Genomic DNA, 27,342 nt, shown 5'->3' with positions numbered 1-27,342 from the left:
CTACTTTTATATGGCCCATAAATTGCACTACTACACTAGGATTGAAAAATTATAGCAATGTATTTATTCATCAATAAACAATACACTATATAGTATTTTAAAACCATTTAAAACATTCCGCTCCACAATTGCCACAGTGACATCACATCCTATATCATAGAAAAAGTAGAATAATCATATGGATATATATCTCTGATATGTATCAATAGTTCTGTATAAAGATTACCTGTGACCCTCAGTAAGGGCCGTCAACAGGTGTAGAACCTGGGTTCAAGTAGTATACGCCTAATAAGGTGCAATAGTGAAAACTCAAGAGGTCATGTAGACCAAGGTGCATAACATACATTGAAAATAGCATATATCATATCACACTAGAAAACAAAGCCAGGACAAGATTGACAGGTGATAGCCTGGAGGCGACTATGATGGCAGGGGCCAACAAGTGAAAAACAATAATGAGGCGATACTATTACCCAGACCCTGGAAGGACGACTCCACCGGTATCGCGACATCCAAGCCCCTTTTTCAAGAGATGCAGTGGGGGAGAAAAAAGAATGGAAGGGCGACCTTGCAAGGATGAAGACATTGCAGGGGCCTTGGGGAGCACAGTTCAGTTAGTTTGGGGGGGGCGCACACCTTGGGGGGGGGGGGCCTCCAGGCTCAATTGCCCCTTTGCCTCTATAGAAGCACTGGCCCTGAGCAATGGTGCCCCCCCCCCCCAACCCCTCAATGGCATACTGCATTAAGAACCTCCTTTATGGTGATGTTTGTTGTAAAAAAAAAAGAATGTTATGGGTGCTCGGTGCACTAGAACTCCTGAATCATATCGGATATTCTCTCCTAGATGAGGCGGCACCTCCCTAATATTTCCCATGTCCAAGCTGCCTTGCCCCTGGCTGTACAACGTGACCTCTTAAACATAGACTTAGGACAGGTCTGTGAGTATGACACACTACTGAGAACTTAAAGTGAGTCTAAAGTGTAATAAAAAAGAAAACAGATACTTCCCTAAGGAGAGGGAAGGCTTTGGGTCCTATAGAGCCTTCCCATTCTTCCTACAGTCCCCGTGTCCCACCGCTGTGTCCCCCGTTAGCTCTCCCATAGCGGGAGGCTTCGGCAGTCTCCGGGAGACCAAGTGTGTCATGTGACTGCACAGTATGGATCAGGGAGTGTGAGAAGCAATAGGGGTGTAATGTGTGTTATGCACTGACAACAGTTTAACCACTTAAGGACCGCAATGTTAAACCCCCCCCCCCCCCCCCCTAGTGACCAGGCCAATTTTAGCTAAATAGGCCACTGCAGCTTTAAGGGCTCGCTGCAGGGCCGTACAACTCAGCACCCAAGTGATTCCCCACCCTTTTCTTCCCACCAACAGAGCTTTCTGTTGATGGTGTCTGATCCCTCCTGCCTTGTTTATTTATTTTTTTATAAATATGTTTTTTTTTTTTTAAATTCCCCCTCCCTTCCTCCCTCCCTCCCCCCGCCAGCCAATCAGCGTGATCAGCTGTCATAGACTTCAGCTTCATAGGACTCAGCTTCAGCCTATGACAGCGGATCACTTTTTTTTCCCTCCCAGGGGGACAGCAGTGTTACACGTCTGTCCCCAGTACAGCGCTGCCGTAGATCACAGCGCTGTAAAATGTAAATAGACGGTGGTTTTGCCATCTTACAGTCCTTAGCGGCGAGTGCCGCCGGGAGACAGATGCGCATCGCGCGCGATTCACGCCAATCGGCGTGGAGTGGTCCTGGAGCTGCCGCGCTGCTCAAGGCAATCAGCGTAGACCAGTTGTGAAGTAGTTAAAATGGGAGGTAGTGGTGGATTTACCTCCGCAAAGAAAACTCGATTTTATTGAATTTCAGACAAAAATTCACACAGGAGCAGTTTGTTGGCAAGTGGCTAGGTATCATGTGTACCTTGCATAAGCAGCTAAGCATTGCTGCAGACTAGGGCTTGTATTTTACAGGTAGGACGTTTTGGATCAGGATAATTAGTATTTAAAAGAAAAACAGTAAGATTTCAGCTTGTAAGCCTTCTTCAGACTCTATTCCTGTTGACTGACAATGTTAGAACATACAATCAGAAGGAGGCAGAGAGATGTTTTTGCAAAGATAAGTGTCATCCTGATACATTTAGTACAAGGGAGCTTGTAAGGATCATGAGATATTTATGGAAGATAGATAAGACCTTTTGTTTACTTAACATCTACATAGACTCAGGCTGACATTGAGCGTTTATTACAGACCCTATCCTCTTCACTGTATGCTGATGAAGCCCGGCAACAGTTAACTGTCTTACTGAGCAGGGGGGCGCCCACGCACTTCCTAAAATTTGCATACACCCCAGAGAGTTGTCCCACAATCTTAATATAGGTATACACTTCTCATTCAGAAGTAGCACATACAGTATATATCAATAAAATCAATATAAAGCATCCAATTTCTCCTGTGCATTATCAAAACACACCATAATCTCATACAAAAAAAAAATGAATAGAAATGATAAAGAAATAGTTACAATTCCTATTTGTTACAAAAGAAGTTAAAGGAATACTGTAGGGGGTGGGGAAAAAGAGTTGAACTTACCTGGTGCTTCTAATGGTCCCCCGCAGACATCCTGTGCCCGCGCAGCCACTCACCGATGCTCCGGCCCCGCCTCTGGTTCACTTCCGGAATTTGCGACTTTAAAGTCAGAAAATCACTGTGCCTGTGCAGGCGCATCCTCCCTCCCACTGACGTCACCAGGAGTGTATTGTGCAGGCCCAGTATGGTCTGCGTTTGCGCAGTACACTCCTGGTGACGTCACCAGGAGCGCCGAAACAGCCGCACAGGCACAGTGTTTTTCCGACTGTAAAGTCGGAGATTGTAGAAGTGAACTGGAAGCGGGGACTGGAGCATCGGTGAGTGGCTGCGTGGGCACAGGATGTCTGCGGGGGACCATTAGAAACCCCAGGTAAGTTCTACTCTTTTTATCCCCTACCCACTACAGTAGTCCTTTAACCAGGTTTCTCACTCATCAGGTAAAAACAATTAAGATCTATCTATATGTTATGTCGTACTGGTGTTAGCCGGGCCTGGACGCTGCATGCTGCATTTTTTTACCGACCGCACTGCATGTCAACCGGTTGGTTTGATTCGGTTGCATTGTTTTGAAATCGAAGGGTGCTTGACCCCTGGCAATCAGCGGTTAAATGGCACATATTAACACACCATTTAGCCATTTGCCTGAAAGAGCCCTTAGGAGCGCCATCATGCATTCCTCTCTTCCAGAGTTCATATTAAAACAGAAGTCCATGGGGGAGCTGGGAAAAAAGGGCGCAGGCAGCTAGTGGACAAAAGGCGCCGCCATTCACTCCCATAATAAATAACGTTTAATGGGCGCCGAGCAGGAAAAAAGGGCGCCGGAGCTAAATAAAGTTTACAAACGGCGCCCGGAGCTAAATAAAGTTTACAAACGGCGCCCGGAGCTGTTTAATGATTTATAACTGAGCTTGTGGTGATTTACGTTTATAAAATGCACCCGTGCCGAATAACGTTTATGAAAATACTAAATATATTTATCTTATTTAAATAATTAAAACATTATTTAAAGTTTTATCCCTTACTGTTTTTAAAACATTATTCACAAATTAAAGCGATCAGTACGTAATGTAAATATAGTATATATGTTTTGGAGTCACAATTTGTAAAACATTATTATCCACATAATAAAAAACATTATTATTCACAAAATAAAGCGATCAGTACGTTACGTAAATTGCACAATATATTTTGCAACCATAATTAGTAAAACATTATTATCCACATAATAAAGGGGGGTCTTAGGTTTAGGCACCAACAGGGGGGTCCTAGGTTTAGGCACTAACAGGGGGGTCTTAGGTTTAGGCACCAACAGGGGGGTCTTAGGTTTAGGCACCAACAGGGGGGTCTTAGGTTTAGGCACCAACAGGGGGGTCTTAGGTTTAGGCACCAACAGGGGGGTCTTAGGTTTAGGCACCAACAGGGGGGTCTTAGGTTTAGGCACCACCAGGGGGGTCTTAGGTTTAGGCACCAACAGGGGGGTCTTAGGTTTAGGCACCAACAGGGGGGTCTAGGGGTTAGGGGTAGGTACAGGGAGGGTTACTTAGGCACCAACAGGGGGGGTCTTAGGTTTAGGCACCACCAGGGGGGTCTTAGGTTTAGGCACCAACAGGGGGGTCTTAGGTTTAGGCACCAACATGGGGGTCTAGGGGTTAGGGGTAGGTACAGGGAGGGTTACTTAGGCACCAACAGGGGGGGTCTTAGGTTTAGGCACCAACAGGGGGGTCTTAGGTTTAGGCACCAACAGGGGGGTCTTAGGTTTAGGCACCAACAGGGGGGTCTAGGGGTTAGGGATAGGTACAGGGAGGGTTCTGTGTAAGAGTAGGCTTAGGTATAGTTTTAGTAAAATTTTAGTAATAATTACTAATGTTTTACAACACTTATTACGAACGTACTTATATTTATATCATCGTTATAAAGAATATTTTCAGATTTTATTATAAGAACAAAACATAAATGAAGGTTATTCACAATAATATACAATTATAACAATTAAACATATATTATTGTTTTTTTTAACAAACGTAATTATAAGTTTAACTTTACAAATAGGGAAGATTAACGTTTTCACAATTTCCGATTTTATAAACATTATTTAATGATTTATAATTTTGTTAAACTTTATTTGTAAACGAAATATAGCACACTATTTTTATAAACCCTATTAATGATTAATTATTATTTAGAGTTTACACCCCGCGCCCTTTTTGTCCAGGCGCCCTTTTGTACGTACGCGTCCATGGGGGTCCACCATATAGCAAGCAAGGGAAAAAATATATACCAAATACTGACACAGACAGCAGTGAAAACTCAAAGCAAGTCTTAGCCCCCTCCCTACTACTTAAACTGAGAGGGATATAAATGTTTCCTTTTAAACAATACCAGTTGCCTGGCTGTTCTGCTGATTTCTTTGGCTGCAGTAGTGGCTGAATCACACACCTGAAACAAGCATGCAGCTAATCCAGTCTGACTTCAGGTCAGAACACCTGATGTGCATGCTTGTTGAGGGGCTGTGGCTAAAAGTATTAAAGATAAATGATCAGCAGGAAAGTCAGGCAACTGGTATTATTTTAAACGGAAAAATGCATATCCTTCTCAGTTTAGGTTCCCTTTGAAGAGGCACTTAAAGAGAAACTCCAACCTAGAATTAAACTTTATCCCAATCAGTAGCTGATACCCCCTTTTACATGAGAAATATAATGCTTTTCACAAACAGACCATCAGGGGGCGCTGTATGACTGATTTTGTGCTGAAACCCCTCCCACAAGAAGCTCTGAGTACCGCGGTACTTTTGGCAGTTTGTTACAATGTAACAAGGTTCACAGACAGGAATTAGCTGTTTACAGCTGTCTCTAACAGCCAAAACAGCTAGGAGCAGCTACATAATCTGCTCACAGTAAACATGTCACCATGTAATAAATGTCAGAATGTAAATCGGGGAGAGGAAAGATTTTACAATGAGCAAACACTGACTAAATCATTTATACATAATTATGGTAAAAATTAAGCACTTTTTTTACTACATTATTTTCACTGGAGTTCCTCTTTAACCTATTTTGGTTCCTGGACGTAGAAACTACGTCCAGGAACCATGCGCGCTACCGCGTGCTCCCGCGGCCAATGGCGTGCGTGCACGCGCACTCCCGGCCGCGTATTCGGTAGCCACGGAATCAATGTATCGGGCTATGGTGCCCGATCACTGATTCCTTTCCCCCGCTGAAAATCGACAGCTTCTCTCGGAAGCTGTGCTTTTTATGGCCGTTCCCTCCCCGATGCGTCACTCTAAGCGTGTGTTACGCTTAGAGTGACGTCATGTAAACAAACTCATGGCCGCCATCTTGTGGCCAAAAAGTAAAACTACAACTAAAATTAAAAAAAATTAAAAAGAACACACAATTACATTATAAAACTATACTTTACATCCCACCCTCCCAAAAATACCCAAATAAAATGTTTAATATAAAAAAAAAAAAATCATTCCAATAAAAAAGAAAAACATGTAAATATTTACCTAAGGGTCTAAACTTTTTAAATATCAATGTAAAGATGAAATATTTCTATATTTTTTTTATTTTAAACTTGTAAATAGTGATAGATGCAAAACGGAAAAAATGCACCTTTATTTCCAAATAAAATATTGTCGCCATACATTGTGATAGGGTCATAATTTTAACGGTGTAATAGCTGGGACATATGGGCAAATACAATACGTGAGTTTTAATTATGGAGGCATGTATTATTTTAAAACTATAATGGCTGAAAACTGAGAAATAATGATTTTTTCCGTTTTTTTCTTATTCTTCCTGTTAAAATGCATTTACAGTAAAGTGGCTCTTAGCAAAATGTACCCCCCAAAGAAAGCCTAATTGGTGGCGGAAAAAACAAGATATAGATCAGTTCATTGTGATAAGTAGTGATAAAGTTATAGGCTAATGAATGGGAGGTGAACATTTCTCAAGTGAAAACGACGGAACGCGAATGGGTTAAGCCTGGAAAAAAAAATCAGTTTCTACCAGCCCCCTGCAGTAGTTGCGTGCCCTCGCATTCACTTTCGGATCCTCCTGTCCCCCCCCCCCCCCCACCAGCTACTTTCGTTTCGCCAACAGGCCTGGCCATGCGTAGCCTTTTTCGCATTCCTGTTTACAATAGCATCCTGTGCAGGTATTGTGGGCGGGAATGCGCAAAAGAAAAAGTGTGGCCAGGCCTGTGCAGGTGCAGTGACCCTGTCGGCCGAAAACTAAACTAGCTGGTGGCAGGGGACCGGAGGATCGGTGAGTGACTGCGAGGTCACGGGGCGGCTGCAGGGGGCTAGCAGAAGCCCCAAGTGAGTAAACTGATTTTTTTTTTTCCAGGCTTAAGGATCCCTTTAAAAAATTAAAATACATGCTTTGCTGGAGTGTGGCTTTATGTGGGCTTTTACTTTGCCACCATGTGTTCATTTTTATATTATCCAGCTGGTCTTACAACAGTTAGGGGTTAATACACTTTATTTTTTTTTAAACAACAAACTCTGTACTACAATAATGTAATTGCCGCTACATGCTTGCATCCAGCACCTGTTTACATTTCATTTGTTGACACCACCCGCAGCGCTAGCATCGCATAGCCATGACAACGGTATAATCCGGCTTCAGGCCATGGCCTCCTCTCCCTCTCGGGTGAAGTGCGTTATCTGTATGAGCTCCATTTCCTTGACATTCGCTGATCATTTCTGCAGAATGAAAGTCGCGTTACAATTACCGCCATGGCAGGCTGACTCTCCCGCCCGCCCTCTGCCAGCGTGCAGATGGTGGCAACGCTGAGGAGACGATCATCGGGGAAGGTCCTCGGGGAGCTGCAATTTCTCACATTTTGGATCATCTCGAACTCCTTCTAACTGCAAATGAATCCCCAGTGGATGAGAAGCATCATTATCTATGCGGAGAAATATTCCACCAAGTGGAAGCCGGAATAAACAGAGAACAGTTTCTGTTCTTTATATGTCGATTCAATTCTGCACAAAGTGCTCCATATTTCAGTTTTTCTGCTGCTTCTGAATGTCTGTACATCCAAAAGCAGCAATATGTCTTCAGCATTGCACGTTTCTCCACATACGTCAGATGCACAACAAGGGCGGGTCTCCACACTACTAACACTAACTGTCTAGGAGTGACCAAAAGTCCCCTAGCCGACTATCTGATGCCCAAGCAGGAGACAGCAGGACCTAACTTTTGCCCTGCCCTTTCGGTGTCTGCATCTTTCTACAAGATTCAAAAACTGTATGGTTTTAGTAACCTGATCCTAATTGCCCCCCCCCCCCACCCTACCTATTCTGCAGTCCCCATTTTGTACTCTTCCACACTATTCAAGCCTTACCTATGCATGTTCTCTGACTTTTAACCTCTCGTGCAGACCTCACTCACTTCCCACCCCCACAACCCTCATTGTGTCCACTTTCACTGTATTCATCGATGTCCTGCATAAATTCATATGTCCTACCAATCCATATGCTATGGTTTATCACCTATCCAACAGCGCCACAGTCCAGGGGCGTAACTAGAGTGGAGCAGACTGTGCGATCACAGGCTGGCCCAGAGGTGTGGGAGCCCCCAACTACTAAAATTCCATTCCTCCAATACAGGGTGCTATACTTGAGATCAGGTATTTTTGTGGCTACACTCGTTATCAGTGTGAAGATCATGATGGCCACACTTGTTTTATGACCCTTGTGAGATGGGCCCCAAGTAGATCCGGGCCGAGGCAGTCTCTGAGCACATGGCTGCAAGGTGCAGTGAGGGGGCCGACATGTATCTAACTTCTCCCACTCATCGTCGCCCCCCTCCCCCTCTGTCTGTCCTGCAATACCGCCACTCTGCTTCAAGTTCAGAGCAGCGGTCTTGAAGGGCAGACAGGAGGAACCACCGGTGCCAGGAACCTAGGTGGTTGTGTGTGGGCTGCCATATAATACTCCCCGCTTGGGCGCGCTGCGGTCCAGAACACTGCCAGGGGGTTGGGTGAAGTGGCGGAGGTGAGCGCACTGCTCAGCCTGCAGGAGGGGGGCTGATGATGAGAGGGAGAAGTTAGATACATGTCGGCCCCCCTTTCCCTGTGCTTGTAGCCATGCGTGGAGGGAGGAGGGATCCATCCATAATGTTGCCAGCCTGCCAGGGGTAGTGAGGTGGTACAGGGGGGGGGGAGCCTATTTGGCAGGGGTGGGGGGCGCATTTTGCAAACTCAGCCTCTAGTGCTGGAGAACCTTGTCTCGGCCCTGATCCCAAGGCCGTGAAGAGCAGCAAGGGAAGGGGAGTGAGCATTGGGGTGGGGGGATGGAAGTTTTGCTGGGGGGGCATAAATCATAGTTACACCACTGCCACAGTCCCTTCCGACTCCATAACCACCACCCACATTCCTTGCCCACCCACCTATCCTACAATCCCAAATATCTGCCTGCCCTACCAATCAACCATCAACAGGTTTAAAGATTAGAAGTACATAAATATCTCGTATGGCTCGATAGCATGTTTTATCTAAAGCATGGTACACACATCTAATTTTGATTGGCCAATGACTGACCGATTTTAGCATTTCCATGTAGCATGAGCGCCAACAGGTTTCGAATACCATGAACAGAAGCTCCCATACTACACAGAAGAGGTAAAATTGGCCAATGATTGGCTAATCAAAATCCACTCCATTATTCCTGACACCGCTTTCCCTCCTGTAAATCCCATTCCATCATTCTTAGCACCGTTTTCCCTCCTGTGGAATCCGCTCCATCATTCCTGGCACCTTCATCCCTCCTGTGGAATCCGCTCCATCGTTCCTGGCACCTTTGTCCCTCCTGTGGAATCCGCTCCATCATTCCTGGCACCTTCGTCCCTCCTGTGGAATCCACTCCATCATTCCTGGCACCTTCCTCCCTCCTGTGGAATGTGCTCCATCATTCCTGGCACCTTCGTCCCTCCTGTGGAATCCGCTCCATCATTCCTGGCACCTTCGCCCCTCCTATGGAATCCGCTCCATTGTTCCTGGCACCTTCGTCCCTCCTGTGGAATCCGCTCCATTGTTCCTGGCGCCACTGTCCCTCTTGTGGAATCCGCTCGGTCATTACTGGCACCGCTTTCCCTCCTGTGTATTCCGTTCCATCATTCTTAGCACCGCATTCCCTCCTGTGGAATCCGCTCCATCATTCCTGGCACCGCTTTCCCTCCTGTGGAATCCGCTCCATCATTCCTGGCACCGCTTTCCCTCCTGTGGAATCCGCTCCATCATTCCTGGCACCGCATTCCCTCCTGTGGAATCTGCTCCATCATTTCTGGCACCGCTTTCCCGCCTGTGGAATCCGCTCCATCATTCCTGGCACCTCTTTCCCTCCTGTGGAATCCACCTCCATCATTCCTGGCACCGCTTTCCCTCCTGTGGAATCCACTCCATCATTCCTGGCACCTTCCTCCCTCCTGTGGAATCTGCTCCATCATTCCTGGCACCTTCGTCCCTCCTGTGGAATCCGCTCCATCATTCCTGGCACCTTTGCCCCTCCTATGAAATGCGCTCCATTGTTCCTGGCACCTTCGTCCCTCCTGTGGAATCCGCTCCATTGTTCCTGGCGCCACTGTCCCTCTTGTGGAATCCGCTCGGTCATTACTGGCACCGCTTTCCCTCCTGTGTATTCCGTTCCATCATTCTTAGCACCGCATTCCCTCCTGTGGAATCCGCTCCATCATTCCTGGCACCGCTTTCCCTCCTGTGGAATCCGCTCCATCATTCCTGGCACCGCTTTCCCTCCTGTGGAATCCGCTCCATCATTCCTGGCACCGCTTTCCCTCCTGTGGAATCCGCTCCATCATTCCTGGCACCGCTGTCCATCCTGTGGAATCCGCTCTAACGTTCCTGGCACCATTTTCCATCCTGTGGAATCCGCTCCGTTGTTTCTTGTGCCATTGTCCGTCCTGTGGAATCTGCTCTGATGATGCAACCTTAAATAATCCTTAGGGCCTTTTCCCACTATGAAACGTGTTTGCAGTCACAATTGTGCGATCACGTTTCGCCCTGTTTCTATTGCCGTAATTTTGTCGCTATATGACTCCGATCCGTTGGGTGTACCGCTTTTTTTGCGGTGCATTTGCGATTTCCAGCAGGAAAGAGACAGACGACGAGGATGGAGGTGCTGTAATTGGGAAGAGGTGTCGGCGTGTGACATGATACATGAATCATTGCGGCTCTTAATCACTTAGCCCGGCGTGAATCCGCCAGATTAGGGGGTGTTATTGCTGAGAATGTGCTTATTTACTTCTCAATGCAAAAACCATAATGGAATCCTCACCACTTGATATATGCATAATTGTAGAGGGCCGGCCCAGGGGAGCCGCAGCCACTTCCTGCACTGGGCAATAATAATAATCATGATAAATTCTACATGTTTGACATTGTGCTCATAAATATTACATTGTAAAATTATCCTAGACCTTTATAATATTAGTATAATAATTCTGCTGAACTCTGGGCTCAGCGGAATAAATCTAAACCCCCCGATCCGCCCCCCCCCCCCCCCCCCCCGCTCACAGCTACTTGCACAGTGTATGCTGAAGAACTGAACCCAGGATACATCTCTCACTACTAGAGGTAAAACAGCAATTACACAATGGCCGGCAGCAGTTCCTTAACAAGGACACGGTTTATATGACTGACATCAGGCTCAGACTGAGCCACCGAAGTGCTGATCTTTCCATCGGGGGGCCCCAGTGCTGAGAAAGAGGGGGGCACAGTGCAGGAAGGGGGGAAAGTGGGCACAGAGCGGCGAGGAGGGGGCGAAGCCTCCCCCCTCCCTTACCTAGGGCCCTCCCTTCTGCGCTCCCCCCCTCCAGAATTGCAGCCAGCCAGTGGAACGAAGTAAGCAAAAAATAGGAGCGCTCTCTGGTGCATTAAACCTGTTAATCACTTCGCAAACAAGATAAAATCTACTTACAAAAATAAAATCACTTTTAAGCATGTAGCTAAAATCACCAAGGATTCCGACTCCAACCTCCGTGTAGCAGTATCACCTCACGTTGCAACCTCACTGCGGCCAGTAGCGAGGGTTGATGCTCCGTGTGCGGAGCATCAACCCTCGCTACTGGCCGCAGTGAGGTTGCAACGTGAGGTGATACTGCTACACGGAGGTTGGAGTCGGAATCCTTGGTGATTTTAGCTACATGCTTAAAAGTGATTTTATTTTTGTAAGTAGATTTTATCTTGTTTGCGAAGTGATTAACAGGTTTAATGCACCAGAGAGCGCTCCTATTTTTTGCTTACTTCTTAGACACACGCTTGTTTTTTCCCACAAGACTTTGGAGCTGCATGTACTGGAGGCTAAAACCAATATTCATTTCCTCGTGGATTGAGCGCTGTGGACTGCTTGGTTGTTTGTTTGAAAACAGCCAGTGGAACGGCCTGTGAGAGCATGATTGGAGATTGTGCAGTGCAGGAGACGGAGACCAGCAGCGGCACGCAGAGCTCTCCAGGCTAAAACTTTCTTGGTGGACCCTTGGTGTCCCAATCCAACCATGACTGGCGTTACATGTGGCAGTCAGTTATCCCTGCACAGACGGAATGGGAAGGTGGGTGGGGGCAACTATACATGTGGTAACACAACAGATGACCAGAACTATACCTATACACAATTTCTTTTCCCACATGACAGCTATATGCAGCCACCAAAACACCCCTTAACATGCACGGCCAATATAACTCTCCTCACCGCTTCCCAAAACAAGTGAGGGCTGCATAACCCCCCCCCCACACACACACACCTCAATATATGTGTGGCCAACATAACTGCCTTCTCCACCCATGCTTATAGCCCCTCCTCCCACCACCTCCACTACCTTAGCCAGTGTTGGTATTGTAGTACTTCTCCCTCCACCCCCTTTCCACACAGACACGCACACCTGGCAGAGTAGCGCTCTGGAGTTTTAAGAGAAGTCAGAGCTAGCCCACTGGCAGGGCTGGATTTACTATAAGGCACTGTAGGCACATGCCTACAGGCGCCTGATGATGGAAAGGTGGCTCACTCCCCTCCCCAAGTGCCTCTCTCCCACCTTGCCCATGCAGAGTCCCAAGCCGAGTGTAAATGAGAGCTTACTCACCCTTTACTCGGCATTCCAGTGACCAGATATCCCTTTAGTCACAGGCACCTCTAGCTACTTAAAGGGATACTTAAGTCAAAAAAAAAATGAGTTTTACTCACCTGGGGCTTCCAATAGCCCCCTGCAGCTGTCCTGTGCCCTCGCCGTCTCCCTCCAATCCTCCTGGTCCTGTTTCGGTGACAGAAGCTGACAGGCTGGGGACGCGAGTGATTCTTCGCGTTCCTGGCCACAATAGCGCCATCTATGCTGCTATAGCATATATCATATACCATATAGCAGCATAGAGGGTGCTAATGTGTCTGGGAACGCGAAGAATCACTCGCGTCCCCAGCCTGTCAGCTCCTGTCACCGAAACAGGAAGTGGCTGCTGGCGGGGCCAGGAGGATCGGAGGGAGACGACGAGGGCACCGGACAGCTGCAGGGGGCTATTGGAAGCCCTAGGTGAGTAAAACTCATTTTTTTGTTTGACTTAAGTATCCCTTTAATACTTGGGGACACCTCTAGCTACTTAATACTGAGGGTACCTCTGGCTACCTAATACTAAGGGGCACCTGTAGCTACCTATGACGAGCAAGGGAACTAAGGGTGAAGTGTTTCTAGGTTCATGGAGGGCAAAGTGTAGGGTGCCAGGACATTTGTGCCTATAGGTTCCTGTGATGTAATTCCAGGTCTGCTCACTGCTGTTATGTTGTTACAAGTAACCCCCTTATTAAGCAGACAGGTGTCCACCACCAGTATTAGATTGCCAAAGGTGCCACCAAGTATTCAGTAGGAAGGAGTGCCACCCAGTATTAGGTAGCCAGAGGTAGTATCACCTATTAAAAGGGAGTCAGAGATAGCCAACCAGTACTAGGTAGCAAGAAATGCTTCCATTATTAAGTAGCCGGGTGTGCACCCCAGTTTTAGTCAGTCAGAGACAGCTCACTAGTGTTATGTAGCAAGAGGTGCCTCCATTGTTAAGCTGCCTGCCAGGTGTGCACACCAGTTTTAGGTACACAGGTGTCTCCTACCCATAATAGGTAGTGAGAGAGGTGCCACCGGGTATTAGGTAGCCAAGTGTCGCTATCCACTAGTATTAGGTATCTAGGTGTGCCCCCAAGTATTAGGTAGCAAAATATATCTCCCATGCAGAGTGGTGAGCAGAACAGCAGAGAAGTAACTTACCTGACTGTGCTCCAGTCACACAATCTGTCTTCATCCTTCTCAATGGCTCTAGTGGTGCCTCTCGTTGCATAACTTGCTGATACGTGCCTGTGGGTCACATGATGAATGATGATGCTATAGCAATGGAGAAAGGGAATGCATTGCTGAGGATGAAGGACGGTGCGTTGTTGGAGTGGGGATAGATGGGTTACCTCTGCACAGGCTCTGCTTTTCCCTCTCCATTGAGGCCCACAGTGGTCTTCCCTTCAGGAAGATGGTTCCACAAGGTTCCACAATGGTGTATTTGTTGGCTTGTGGGTAATCTCGCTCTCAGTGGGCCTCCTCTGGATGTATACATGCAAAAACTGTGCCGGGAAATGTTGGGCGCAGGATGAAGCCGAAAAACGTCTCACCCTGCTCTTGCAAAAGTCCCGGCGGCGTTAATTACTATTCCCCCTCCAGGCCGCCATGGACACCGGGGAAAGATGTAATTCGGCTGCTGTTTTTAAAATAATTTGGGTTACTGTCTGAGTGTTGCTATAGCCAAAATTCACATTACACCCTATGGAGGCGCATGGTGCGGGTTAATTTGCCAACACTGTTATGATTTTTCGACTTATCCACCCACATCTTTCAGTTGTGAGAGTCACATGGGCCATTGTTATGTCTGTTTGTGTACTAGTTATCGCCTGTCTTCTTCGCTAGATCCTTAAGCACATTTAAGCCTTGCACACACATATCAGGACTTTTGCCTGCAGGGTTTGGGACTCAATCCCTCTAGTGACTTTTTGGGCTTAGTTCTGTAGAGACATGTTGCTAGCCTGCAGGCTATTAACGTGTACTGTTACTATGGGAAAAGGAGTAGGGCCAATGCTGCGGCGCACAATGGAGCGGCATGGAGCAGGAGTGGTGAGTAGGAGAACAATGACCTTGACCTATACGCGCCTAAGACAACCCACCAGACTCTGGATACAATCCTATGGTCATGAATCGACCACTGCTCCTGCCTGGCCCCGAACAAGGGAAATTTTTGTCTGAACAAAAATTTAAATTTTTAGGTCAAATAGACATAAATTCGATCTATCTGAAATTTTAGAGGCAATAGATTTCTGGCAGATTCAATCATGTGTGATTAGATCTGCCAGAAATCGGACAGGAAAATCAGCAAGTGTGTGGCCACCTCAATTCTCGTTACCGACACAGATTCCCAATGATTATTTACTTATCATTAACATACTATAAGGAACTTATCTGTTGATACTGAAAGTTGCGCTGAGAACTGGGCTGAGACCTCCACTTCCGGGTCTCGGTGCTTGTTCCCCGCTGATGACGTACAGGCTGGAATGCAGGCCGCACTTCCTGATAGGCGGAGGGCGCGTTCTCAGTACGCCCTCCGCAAGGGTAAACAGTAGTCAGCTGACTGAGGTCAGCTGACAGCGCAGTGTCAGCTGATGTTACAGCTGACACTTAGGCAGGATGTGATGCTGTCTGATTGGATGTGCAGAGTGTGGTGGGCCACTGATTGGATGAGAGTTGTATTTAAACATGGATACTCTTTCATACTGCCTGGATCGCTGCTTGCTACCTGAATACTTTTGCCTGCTGCCTGGACCGACCTCTGCTTGTTACCTGGATACTCTAGCCTGCTGCCTGGACCGACCTCTGCTTGTTACCAGTACACTCTTGCTTACTGCTTGGACCAACCATTACCTGTCGCTGGATATGCTTCTGCCTATCGCCATTGTGGGCCTCATCCTCATCATTAAGGTACTATTACAGTTTGACACTTGTGAACTTTTGAACTATGTTGATACTTACCTCAGTGGGGCTCTGGGGGGTTATTGTCCACTCTACTTCAGGCTGTATACCTTGCACGTTAAGACCTGGGGGTAACCGTAGTCAGGAGACAAAGTGTCCTGTTCGCGCGGGGGGCTTGTCGTCTATAGGTGAAGACCGTGGGGCGGACTCAGAGTCACGGCACTAGATTGGGGTTTAGAGACTGATTGTGGACATAACCTGTAAAGCCTTACACATACTTACCATGCATAATTACTATAAATAGCAAAGAAGAGATAGGGAAGGAGAAGAGAATTAGAGAGCTGAGATCACACCCACTTCTAGAGGAACTGTAACCAAGGATTGAACTTCATCCTCAGCAGATGATACCCTCTTTGCCATGAGAAATCTTTACCTTTTCTCAAATAGATCAAGGGGGTCTGTATGGCTGTGGTGTGGTGTGATGACAGTTTCCTGTCTGTGAGCCTTGTTGCATTGTGGGAAACAGTTGTTTCAGCTGCCAAGCAACCAGTATCTCCATCTGTGCATAAGTTTATCTATAAAGAAAACAACCTTTTAGCCTATCACATTTTTAGTGGGCGTGGTTTGTGCTGTTGTTTTTTTCATGTCTGCCAGCAGTAAAGATGATTGCTACACGGCTGATTGTGGATCAAACAATACAATTACAAAACAATTACATAGCGCATATCAATCATTTCTTGATCTCTCCTATTTTTTAACTTCTCACTTTGCAATGTATTGATTTTTTTTCTTACCTCTTTTTCGCTAAAGTTCCTCTTGAACTAGGTTATCCTGAGTTTGGATGAGATCAGATCAAAGTTTCGATTTTGAGCAACGAAATGTTATTTTATAGTTATTTATTTTATGTCATTTTTGCTGTAATTATTGAATTTAGGAAAGGGAAACAGTGAGAGAGAGGGCTTGTTCACACCTAAAGCATTTTGCGTTTTTTTAAGTGCCGGCGATTTTAAAAATTGCTCTAAAAGCGCTTGGGCATATCTGAGCATTTCATCAGCTTTCTGCTCAGCAAAGCGCTGCATGTACCATTTTTAGGGCGATTTTGCTACAAGGGAAGATATAGGAAAAACGCTCTCAAAATCGCTTTGTGCAGCGATTGCGTTCACGCTTTTAAGAACAAATACATTGTGTTTATTCCTTTCTGGGTCAAATACTGTACCAGGAAGTAAAAAAACTTGCGTCAGGAAGTAAAAAAAACAAATTGCTCTGCAAAAGCGCTTTGAAAAGCGATTTACAAAACATCGTAGCGCGAAGGTAATCACCAGGAGGGGGGAAAAAAATCACTCGCAAAACGCGGCCGTCTGCGATTTCGATTTTAGATGTAAAGAAAGCATAGACAGTGGCCTTGATTCACTAAAGAGTGCTAAGTGTTAGTATACCAGTGAAAAGGCACTTAGTATGCTAAAACGGGTGCTAAGTAGTTCGCACGTCTGAAGCGTTTACAGATCGCAAAAGTTTAGCGTTGCGCGTGAAATGTCGCAGCGGTGCACGCAAAACCTCGCACCGGTACGCGTAAACCGTCGCAACGTTCACATGCTAAGCGCACTTAGCACACGAATGGTGCAACTTTCGTGCGCACTGGTGCGACGTTTCGCACCCACCGCGCAGCGCCTAACTTTCACGATCTGTAACAGCTTTAGACATGCAAACTACTTAGCACGTCCAAAGCTGTTAGGCATGCTAGCTATGTTAGCACGCCTTTGTGAATCAAGCCCAGTATCCGTACACCTTAAAGGGGCACTACAGCGAAAAACTGTAAAATGTAAAATATATGCAAACATTTATAAATAAGAAGTAAAAGTAGAATGAGCCATAAATTACTTTTCTCCTAGGTTGCTGTCGCTTACAGTAGGTAGTACCTACCTCCTACCACACAGTAACTCTCTACTAAATATTTCACAGCCCCACCTAGTGTTTCCACCCCACCCTTTAGATTGTAAACCTCTGGCAGGGTCCTCCATTCCCTAGTGTAATCTACAGGATCATGTGCTCCTGTCCTATGACAGCCTGTACTTGTATTACTGGGTCTACCTAACCAGCCCATATTGCATGATCATGTATTTTGTACAATTTGCATGTATAACTCTGCTCTATGTTGTATAACCTTGTTATGTCTGTCATCCTTGTATCATTGTATATATTTATTGTCCAGCGCTGCGTAATATGTTGGCGCTTTATAAATACAATAAATAATAATAGTAGAAATCTGACAGAAGCGACAGGTTTTGGATTAGTCCATCTCCTCATAGGGAATTCTCAGGGATATATTTATTTTCAAAAGCACTTAGTGAATGGCAGTTGCTCTGTCCAACAGCCAAAAAACTGTGTTGGGAGCAGGGAGGCTGGCCAGTATCATTGTTTAAATCTTTTTTGGGAATATCTTTATAAAGAATAAAAGCCTTGCTGAGAATCCCCTATGAAGAGATGGACTAGTCCAAAATCTGTCACTTTTGTCATATTACTACTACTTACTGTAAGTGACAGCAACATAGGAGAAAAGTAATTTATGGCTCATTTTACTCAGGAAAAAAATGTACTTTTTATTTGTATATGTTTGCACATACTGTATTTTAAATGTTATTTTTTTCGCTGTAGTGCCCCTTTAAAGGGTTTGTATTAATTCTGTACTGTACCAGAGCACTGTGTACAATAACCGTACTGAGTTTGCCGGCTGCTGAGGAGGAAGCGGTGATGGACAGAGGCAGCGGACCACAAGCTGAAGGGATAAGTGTTTCGGGGTGTGACGTGATGGGATCGCGGTTGCTTTTAATGAATGTGAGCTGCGTGAGGGACATTATCTGCTCTTCTGTCACTCACACAGCTGCCGTACCACAATGCCAGGTTATATATATCACCCACACCTCCCAGCAGAGCAATCTCATAACTCACATGATATTAATTGCCTAAAGGTGCCAGGAGGCCAGGCTGCCATCCTCACCGTGCCAACCAAGTGAAATGCACTTCATTATCATACTCATCATATTTATTTTTTTCCATAAATATGGTTTAGCTCTAAAACGTAATTAAACAATGAATAACTATACAGTATATGTGTATTCTGTAAACATGCAGACACACACACACCTGATGTTTCCTGTAATTTAATTGAGAAATATTGATTTAACCCTATGTAGCCTTTCACACCATGGTGGTGCGGTATTTTTACCGCACCTCACCGCAAGGCAATGAAAGGCTATGGGCCCTTCCATACCAACGCAATGCGGAGCAATATGACGAAAGTGACGGTTTAGCCGCAACCCCCGACACTAACCCATACTGGAGGCAACTGTACCTAGCTACCAATACCTATGCATGGCTACCTGCCTATACTGAGGGTGTTTTTTGGGGGGTCACCGCAGTTATAACGTGCAGTGCAAATTGTCGAGTGCTGTGCGGTCATTCCAATTGGGGGGGGGGGGGGGGGCATCTTCACAAGTTTTCCTCAGGTAGCAAAAAGTCTAGAACCGGCCCTGGGTGCAGGACCTGTATTTGCGATTGGTAAGAAAGCTCATCGCTTATGCGAACACTCACATTGGAATTCAAAACACACGCGATTTTAACCACTTAAACCCCCGCGGTACGAATTTCTCCGTCCCTTTTTTCCCCCCTAAAAAACCAGGGACGGAGAAATCCGTACCTTCCGCGCTACCGCCGCTGTCCGCGCTACCGCCGCTCGTGCGCGCGCACCCGCCGCTCGTGCATGCCGCCGCCTGCTCGCACGGAGATCAATGAACGGGAAAATCCATTCCCGTTCGTTGATCTAAGCCCCCGCAATGATCGCGCTGCTTCTATTAGAAACAGCGAGATCATTGTGATTCTCCAGCCTCCTACTGCTTCCTGTAAGCGTCCGGAAGGACGCTTACAGGTCGCATGTAAACAAACACACTGTGGCCATCTTGTGGCCAAATAGTAAACTACACCCTAAAAGCATTTTACATAAACAAACATTACATTTACACAATAAATTAACTCATTACCTCCCACACTCCCCAATTTTTTTATTTTATTTTTGTAATTAAAAAAAAAAAATACAATAAAAAAAAAAAACATAAATAGTTACCTTAGGGACTGAACTTTTTAAATATTTATGTCAAGAGGGTATAACACTGTTACTTTATAAACTGCGGGCTTGTAATTAGGGATGGATGCAAAACTGAAAAAAATGCACCTTTATTTCCAAATAAAATATTGTCGTTAAACATTGTGATAGGGACATAATTTAAATGGTTTTATAACCGGGACAAATGGTTAAATACATTTCATGGGTTTTAAGTACAGTAGCATGCTTTATTTAAAAACTATAATGGCCGAAAACTGAAAAGTAATATTTTTTTCCCACATTTTTTCCTATTTTCCCATTAAAACACATTTAGAATAAAATAATTCTTGGCATAATGTCCCACCTAAAGAAAACCTAATTGGTGGTGAAAAAAACAAGATATAGTTCATTTCATTGGTATAAGTAATAATAAAGTTATAGACGAATTAATGGAAGGAGCGCTGAAAGGTGAAAATTGCTCTGGTGTTCAAGGGGTGAAACCCCTCAGTGGTGAAGTGGTTAAGGCGCTTTTAGAAAAAAAACACTAGCGCTTAAAAAAAGCTCAAAGCGCTCATAGGGCTTGATTCACAAAAGCGTGATAACTGCGATCACAACAGTTATCATGTGCTCTGCTGCTCGCGAAAAATTTCACACGAACAGCATTAGTTTACGTGATAAACGAAGGTTTGCGCGCGATCACATGCGCGTTTCACGTGAAATACGCACGTGATTGCGTGCAAACCTTCGTTTATCACGTGAACTAACGCTGTTCGCATGAAAACCTTTGCCAGTGGCAGAGTGTGTGATAACTGCTGTGATAACAGTTATCACACTTTTGTGAATCAATCATAGTGTGAACAAGCCCTCATAGCATAATAAGCTCTCAACCACAAATCACCAAGAGTAAGTGAAGTCAGAGGTTTCATCAGCCCACAACTACAGAAAAAATGCAGATAAAATGAAACACCCTCACCCTCAGATGCAGAAAGCACAAGACACTGGAGTAAAATCAATAATTGTATAGATGAATGCAAAAACAAAAGGCCAAACGTTATAAATATGGCAAAAAGAAATAAGGAAAATGCAGCATATTTAACCAGTTTAGGTTCTATGACGTGAGTCTCACAGCAGAATCTTCCACTCTAAAGATTGCTGGACAGGAGACTTATGTCCAGCACTATAGCTGCTGCCACTACAATTGTGCGAGTTCTTGCATGTGCCCCTGCCGCTTGTACTCATGCACCAACCCAGTACTGGGCGATTGCTGCTAATTGTTAAACCCCACCTAACTAATGTACTCCTTGTGACATCTATAATTGCCCTTAAAGTAAACCAGAGACGGATATAACTAAAGATTTAATACTTACCCGGGACTTCCTCCAGCCCCATAAGCAGGGCCGGCCCTAGACTTTTTGCCGCCTGAGGCAAATTTTGAAAAAATTGCCGCCTCCACCCCCCCCCTCCCGTGGGGGGCCACCAAGCTGGAGGGGTAGCGGGCAGGACGGGGGTATTGGGCCTAGCGGCGGGGAGGGGGGTCGGACCCCCCCCTCCCTCGCCTGGGTCCCCCGATCTGCGCTCCCCTCCAGCCTTAAATAGTTAAGAAGCAGCCGCTACTCGTAAGAGGCACGGGCGGGGAGGACTCACCTCTTACTCGCTCCAGCGTGCGCTCCACTGATGTCACTTCCTGCAGGGGTCCGACCCCCCTCCCCGCCGCTAGGCTCAATAACCCCGTCCTGCCCGCTACCCCTCCAGCTCGGCGGCCGGCTCTCCGCACCCACGGACGGGCGGGTGCCGCCCCTAGAAATGTGCCGCCTGAGGCAAAAGTTTCACCCCGCCTCATGAGCGGGCCGGCCCTGCCCATAAGCCCATATGAGTCCCTCGCAGTCCTCCCCCGGTCTCCCGTTTAGCTGCAATCAGCCCCGGGAACTGGCTCAGTTGCGTCAGTCGGGTCTTCTCTGCTTGCGCGGGAGATCCGTGCATGCGCAGGAGACCCCGAATGATGCAACTGAGCCAGTTATCGGGGCTGATTGCAACTGAAGTGAGGCACGCAGGAGAACGGCGAGGGACTCAAATATGCTTATGGGGCTGGAGGGAGCCCTGGGTAAGTACCAAATCTTTAGTTATATCCATCTCTGGTTTACTTTAACCTACCTGGCGGTAAGCCCGTGCTGAGCAGGGGCTATGCCGTGCAGGAGGATTTCTCAGGCCTTGCTGGGCCGATTTGCATGATTTTTTTTTGCAACACGCAGCTAGCACTTTGGTAGCTACGTGTGCATTCTGATCGCCGCCGCTACCCGCCAATTAGCTGCCGCCGCCCCCCCAGACCCCGTGCGCTCCCTGGCCAATCAGTGCCAGGCAGCGCTGAGGGGTAGATCGGGACTCCCTATGACGTCGATGATGTCAATGATGTCATGCCGCCCGTCGCCATGGTGACGGGGGAAGCCCTCCAGGATATCCCGTTCTTTGAACGGGATTTCCTGATCGGAGATCGTCGGAGGCGATCGAAGAGGGTGGGGGGATGCCGCTGCACAGCGGCTATCATGTAGCGAGCCCAGGGCTCGCTACATGATTTTAAAAAAAATAAACAAAAAAAAACTGCTCTGCTGCCCCCTGGTCGTTTTTAATAGACCGCCAGGGGGGTTAAGATTCGTGGAGACCTATAATGGCTGGTGCCTACTGCAATTTGATGTGATCACTAGGGCGACAGTTCAGTGATGCTGTATAGATTCATTGCTATGTTGTTGCCTAACAATGCAATTATCTGTTTATGCTCCTGAAGCCATATTTGTATAGCAAGTCTATAATTTATACATTTTGCAGAGCCACATCAACCCAACATGCAGACAGCTTGTTTCGGACTGTTGGTCCTCATCAGTGCATGGCATGGATTGATATGGGTCTATGGGATAGGGGCTTGAACCAGAACAACAGAATACCCAAGCAGCTCAGGGTGACCACTAGGAAAGTATAGGGGACTAAAAGAGACCAAAAAGCCATCCTACTAAAAAGCAATGCTGAGTGTAATTTGCAAAGGCAAATACTTTCCTAGTGGTTCTGGGTCACCATGAGCTATCTGGGTATCCTGTAAGGTTGTATTAGGATTCCCAGTAGTGTCGTCAGCTCAGATCTAAACTGCTGGCCATATCATCGTACTAAATAACAGTATGTGGCAGAGACCAAACCTCAGTGCAAGTAATGAGTGAATACAGACTTTTTTATTTTGCCATCATTTTCATGAGAGTGTTACATTTTTGCACAAATGAGACTAATCACAAAAATATGAGGGCACATTTACAAGAAAGTTCTCTTGTTTTTATAAAAATGTGTATCTTGTGAAAATCGTACAATTGGAGTTACAGCTATCAGGGATTTCTGGAAAGGCCACAAAGGCCATGGTCTTGGGTGCAGAAAAAGCAGAAGGGAGGCAGAACTTGGGGCCTGAAAAGTACAAATCCAGCCCTGATACATACCTGTTTCTGTATGCACTACAGTCCCTCTCTCTTCTGTCTGCCTCTTTCTCCTGGTGGCCCCCTTCTCCTTCTCTTTCTATCTCCTGCAGTCAGCACACATGTGAAGTTAGAGAGGAACTGACAGGAGATTACGGACAGGAAAATAAAGGCTGTAAGGAGTCCAAGACACCCAGGAGAAGCTGGGCTGCAGCATGTACCAAGACAGATAAGATCTGCCATGCATAGCTGTCACTGGAGGCTTTAATGGGGGCCTCGTATACTGGAGGAAGAGAGAAAGGTAGGTTACCTGAAGCTCCAGGCAGCTCCATTGATGGTGACCATACTAAGGTTCCGGTTACCATAACCAGAGCGATTTAATATGAATGAGGGGTCCCTGCAACCAGGACAGGTGCTCCCTTAGGAAAGTCAGTATAGTGCTTGGTGATGACAGCAAGTTTGGGGTCTTTACTATAAAGCCAGAATGCACCATACACTTCAATGCATTTTGCCTGGAAAAGTTGAAATTGGAAATGAGAATTTGGTCCGGAAATCTAGAACAGGATTCAAAACAAAAATACACTAATCTTGCCCATCTCTAATGATTATACTCTTTTATACTTCACGCCTTTTCTTGTGTGCAGGGGCGGTACTTACATGAAGCAACAAGAATCACATGCTTCAGGGTGGTAACAATTAGAGGGTGTCAAGGGCCAGCTCCACTCCCCAAATGTCTCCCTCCTTGCATTCCCCTTATGCCCCCTCCCTAGGTGTGCGGTGCCAAATTACTCACCTGCTCTCAGCATTCCAGCAATAAGATCTCCAGCTGCCAGTCCAGCGTCCTGTATCCATGGTTACAGTGATGCCTTATGTGACCTTTTACATGCTGCTGGGTCACATGAGGCACCGCTGGAGTCAAAGAGGAAGCAGGACTTGACTTGTGGCTGGTCATCTCATCACTAATCTGCTGAGAGTGGGTGAGTGATGCGGCGCTGGTACAGCACATACCTGGCATCCTGAGGATCAGATGCTGTGGGCCAGCAGGGAGGAGACTGTCTTGGAGGAAGCAGAGGGAGGAGTGTAGTGCCAGTGCCTGCAATGCACAACCAGTGTGTCTCTCCTGTCCTGTCTGGCTTTGCAAACACACTGGTGCGGTCCTCACAATGTATTGTTTTGGGCTGCAAAAGTCTCAGCCTTGCTTGTGTGTGAGACATACAACTTGTATAACCTTGTGTCATACATCGGGGTCTGGTGTGAAGATGATCTATCACGCAGTCCATGTTGTCTTCCTTTGATGTTTGCCCTGTATAAAAAGAACGTCATCACAATGTACTGCTACAGGCGGCAAAGACGCTAAAACTGGCCCTGCTTGTGTGTGAGACATACAGGTTGTATAACCATGTGCCGTACCTCCGGGGTGAGGTGTGGGGATCATTCATCATCACACAGTCTATGTTGTCTTCCTTTGATGGTTACCCTGTATAAAAAGAACCTCGCTCATAGTCTTTTGATGATAATACCCAACAGAAAAAGATGTGGACTTGCTCCAATGTGGGCCTTTCTCCAGGGTCACCAGTAAATAGGCTGAAAAATTACTTAGGTTTGCTGATTAACATATCAAAGCCATCTCTGGTTATTAAAGTGTACACTTGACATTTTTCAGTGATGACAACTCCAAACCTAGCAGTTTATTCTTTTCTTTGAGATCCTCTGAAAACTCACTGACGTTCACACTCATAAGAAAAAAATAGCATAAAAGTAAAATACTTAAATATTAACAAGTTTGACCAGCAGTTATTCCCCTGTGTGGACAGATTTGAGGATCATGCAGTCCCAGCAGTTTCAACTCGAGCTTTTGATGATGGCTTCTGAGATACCCGTTATTAAGATAATTTCACCATATTATTGCTTTTCAGCAAACAGAGAACTTCATGCTTGATCTCCATAGCTGATACAGCCTGAGTTAAGTAGATTATCATTTCAGAAACTGCTTTAAGCTTATTACGGGGATTTTACAAAAGTCTTATACAGTTTAAGAGAGTAGTTTTATAATTCACAGATTTTTATGAGCTGGAAGAGAATCGATCTGGCCGTGGCTCCATTCTGCTGGAGGAAAACAATGACCTTCGTTTAGGGCTTGACTCCAACACTGATAAATCAAACGTATTCTAAAATGTACCTATGCCTCAAGTTTAAACCTGTAAAAAGGGTGGACCCTTTAGCTTTGTCTCCATGAGCAGCTAACTGATGATTCATCATTGGGCCTTCAGTCTGTTCCCTTGTAAAGAGGGGCTGTCATTTTTCTATATTGGCACAAGTAACTGTTTAAAAGAAGGACACAACTCTTTGTGGCCACCGTGTCGTTTTAGCTCATGCAACAATTAGCACCAGTATGAGAAGACTAAAATGAAGGGGGGGGGGGGGGTGTAGGGATGTAAGAGACATGAGAAAGAGGCTTCTCAGTCAGGTCCAGCCAGGGGCATACTTAGTCATCATGGGGGCCCCCCGCAAAACATTGATGGGGCCCCCTAATGTTCACACAAAACCAGCCTTCCACAAGACCAGACATTGCTGCCATTTCTTAAACGTGATGTTGTCCATCCCTTACAACTACAGTACTTTGAAGATGTTGTAGAGTGGATGTTCCAGTACGGAGCAGGAAAAAAGAGAGCGTGTAGCAAATGGACCAAATGAGCACCAATACAAAATAGTGGTATTGGGGGGGTTTTCAACGTTAGTTAGGTAGTTTTTGTGGGTGGGGGGGTTCGTTTTAGAGATTAGGCAGGTCGTTTCTGAGAGTGGGGGGTTCGTTTTAGGCACTAGGTAGGTAGTTTGTATGGGTGGGAGGGATAGTTTTATGCACTAGGTAGGTAGTTTGTATGGGTGGGAGGGATAGTTTTAGGCACTAGGTAGGTAGTTTGTGCGGGTGGGGGGTAGTTTTAGGCACTAGGTAGGTAGTTTGTATGGGTGGGAGGAATAGTTTTAGGCACTAGGTAGGTAGTTTGTGCAGGTGAGGGGTAGTTTTAGGCACTAGGTAGGTAGTTTGTGTGGACGTGGGTAGTTTTAGGCAATAGGTAGGTAGTTTGTGTGGGGGCTGGGGCGGGGGGGTAGTTTTAGGCACTAGGTAGGTAGATTGTGCAGGTGGGGGGTTAATTTTAGGCACTAGGTAGGTAGATTGTGCAGGTGGGGGGGGTAGTTTTAGGCACTAGGTAGGTACTGTAATGTCAGAAACACCTCATCTGCTGCATGCTTGTTCAGGGTCTATGGCTGAAAGTATTAGAGGCACAGGATCAGCAGGACAGCCAGGCAACTGGTATTGTTTAAAAGGCAATTAATATAGCAGCCTCCATATCCATCACACTTCAGTTGTCAAGTAATCTGACTAGGCTGCTATAGTATTTGCATTTTGCCAGTGAAGATATAATAAACATTAGTGGGAGTAATGTCACGGTGATATAGCAAAAGGTTTGTTATAGTTGTTTCTGGACCGATTCTTGCGTTTTCTTTGGGCAGTGAGACCCTTCAGGTCTGTCTATGGTGACAGCCAAGTTTACTGATTGGCTTCACCTTTTGTCTAGAGTTGCCCTTAATGATATATACTTGTGGATTCTAGGCTACCTCCTGGCCGTTTCTTTGCTCGTGACATTGATGTGGTTTTGGCATCCTTCGTACTGCCGTTCCCCATCATTGATACAGAACAGGATCACAAGGCTGCCTAAATTAGGCAGCAATTACTGAACCACTTGGATCAGTTTAATCCTCTTGGCAGGTATCAGTGGGAATGTTAGAGATGCGTAATTAAACAGTGAGCATTATTAAAATGTAAATTAAATAAAATCGCTTCATTTATGGAAATTGCTAAAAGAATTTGTATTTTTCTTCTTTATGCGTAAATCAGCCGGTAAGAATACAGATGCCCATTTTTGTTAGGCAGGTATGAAAGTGAATGAGATAAAAGGTCTGACTTCTCATTGGTAAATTACTTGGACTCATGGCCAGGGCAAGGTTCACCAGCTCTAGACTGGGGATTTCAAAGTGTGCCCCCGTGAATTATACCTCCTCAACCCAGTATAGGCAGCAAATGGGCCGCCAGTATTAGGAAGACCCCCTGCCCAGTTTAGATAGCCAGATGTGCCCCCCAATATTATGTAGCCCCCTCCCCAGTATAGTCAGAAGGTATGCTAACAAATTTAGACTGAGAAGGTCAGGACACGTCTGA

At 46.0% G+C, this 27,342-nt stretch overlaps 1 protein-coding gene and 1 long non-coding RNA gene across 2 annotated transcripts in view; both read left to right on the top strand.

Moving 5' to 3' along the window:
- The window catches only part of CDH13 (cadherin 13), a 1,882,652-nt gene that overhangs the window by 52,599 nt on the left and 1,802,711 nt on the right, over positions 1–27,342 (top strand). The window lies entirely within an intron of this gene.
- The window catches only part of LOC137538955 (uncharacterized), a 62,218-nt gene continuing 50,281 nt past the window's right edge, over positions 15,406–27,342 (top strand). The window contains exon 1 of the long non-coding RNA XR_011024906.1: positions 15,406–15,590. This is a non-coding gene — a long non-coding RNA (uncharacterized lncRNA). The remainder of the gene's footprint in view (positions 15,591–27,342) is intronic.

Source organism: Hyperolius riggenbachi, chromosome 11 (assembly GCF_040937935.1).
Source record: "Hyperolius riggenbachi isolate aHypRig1 chromosome 11, aHypRig1.pri, whole genome shotgun sequence".
Taxonomy (NCBI): Eukaryota; Metazoa; Chordata; class Amphibia; order Anura; family Hyperoliidae; genus Hyperolius; species Hyperolius riggenbachi.
Note: the sequence above shows the minus strand (reverse complement) of the source record. Positions and strands in the feature narration are given on the sequence as shown.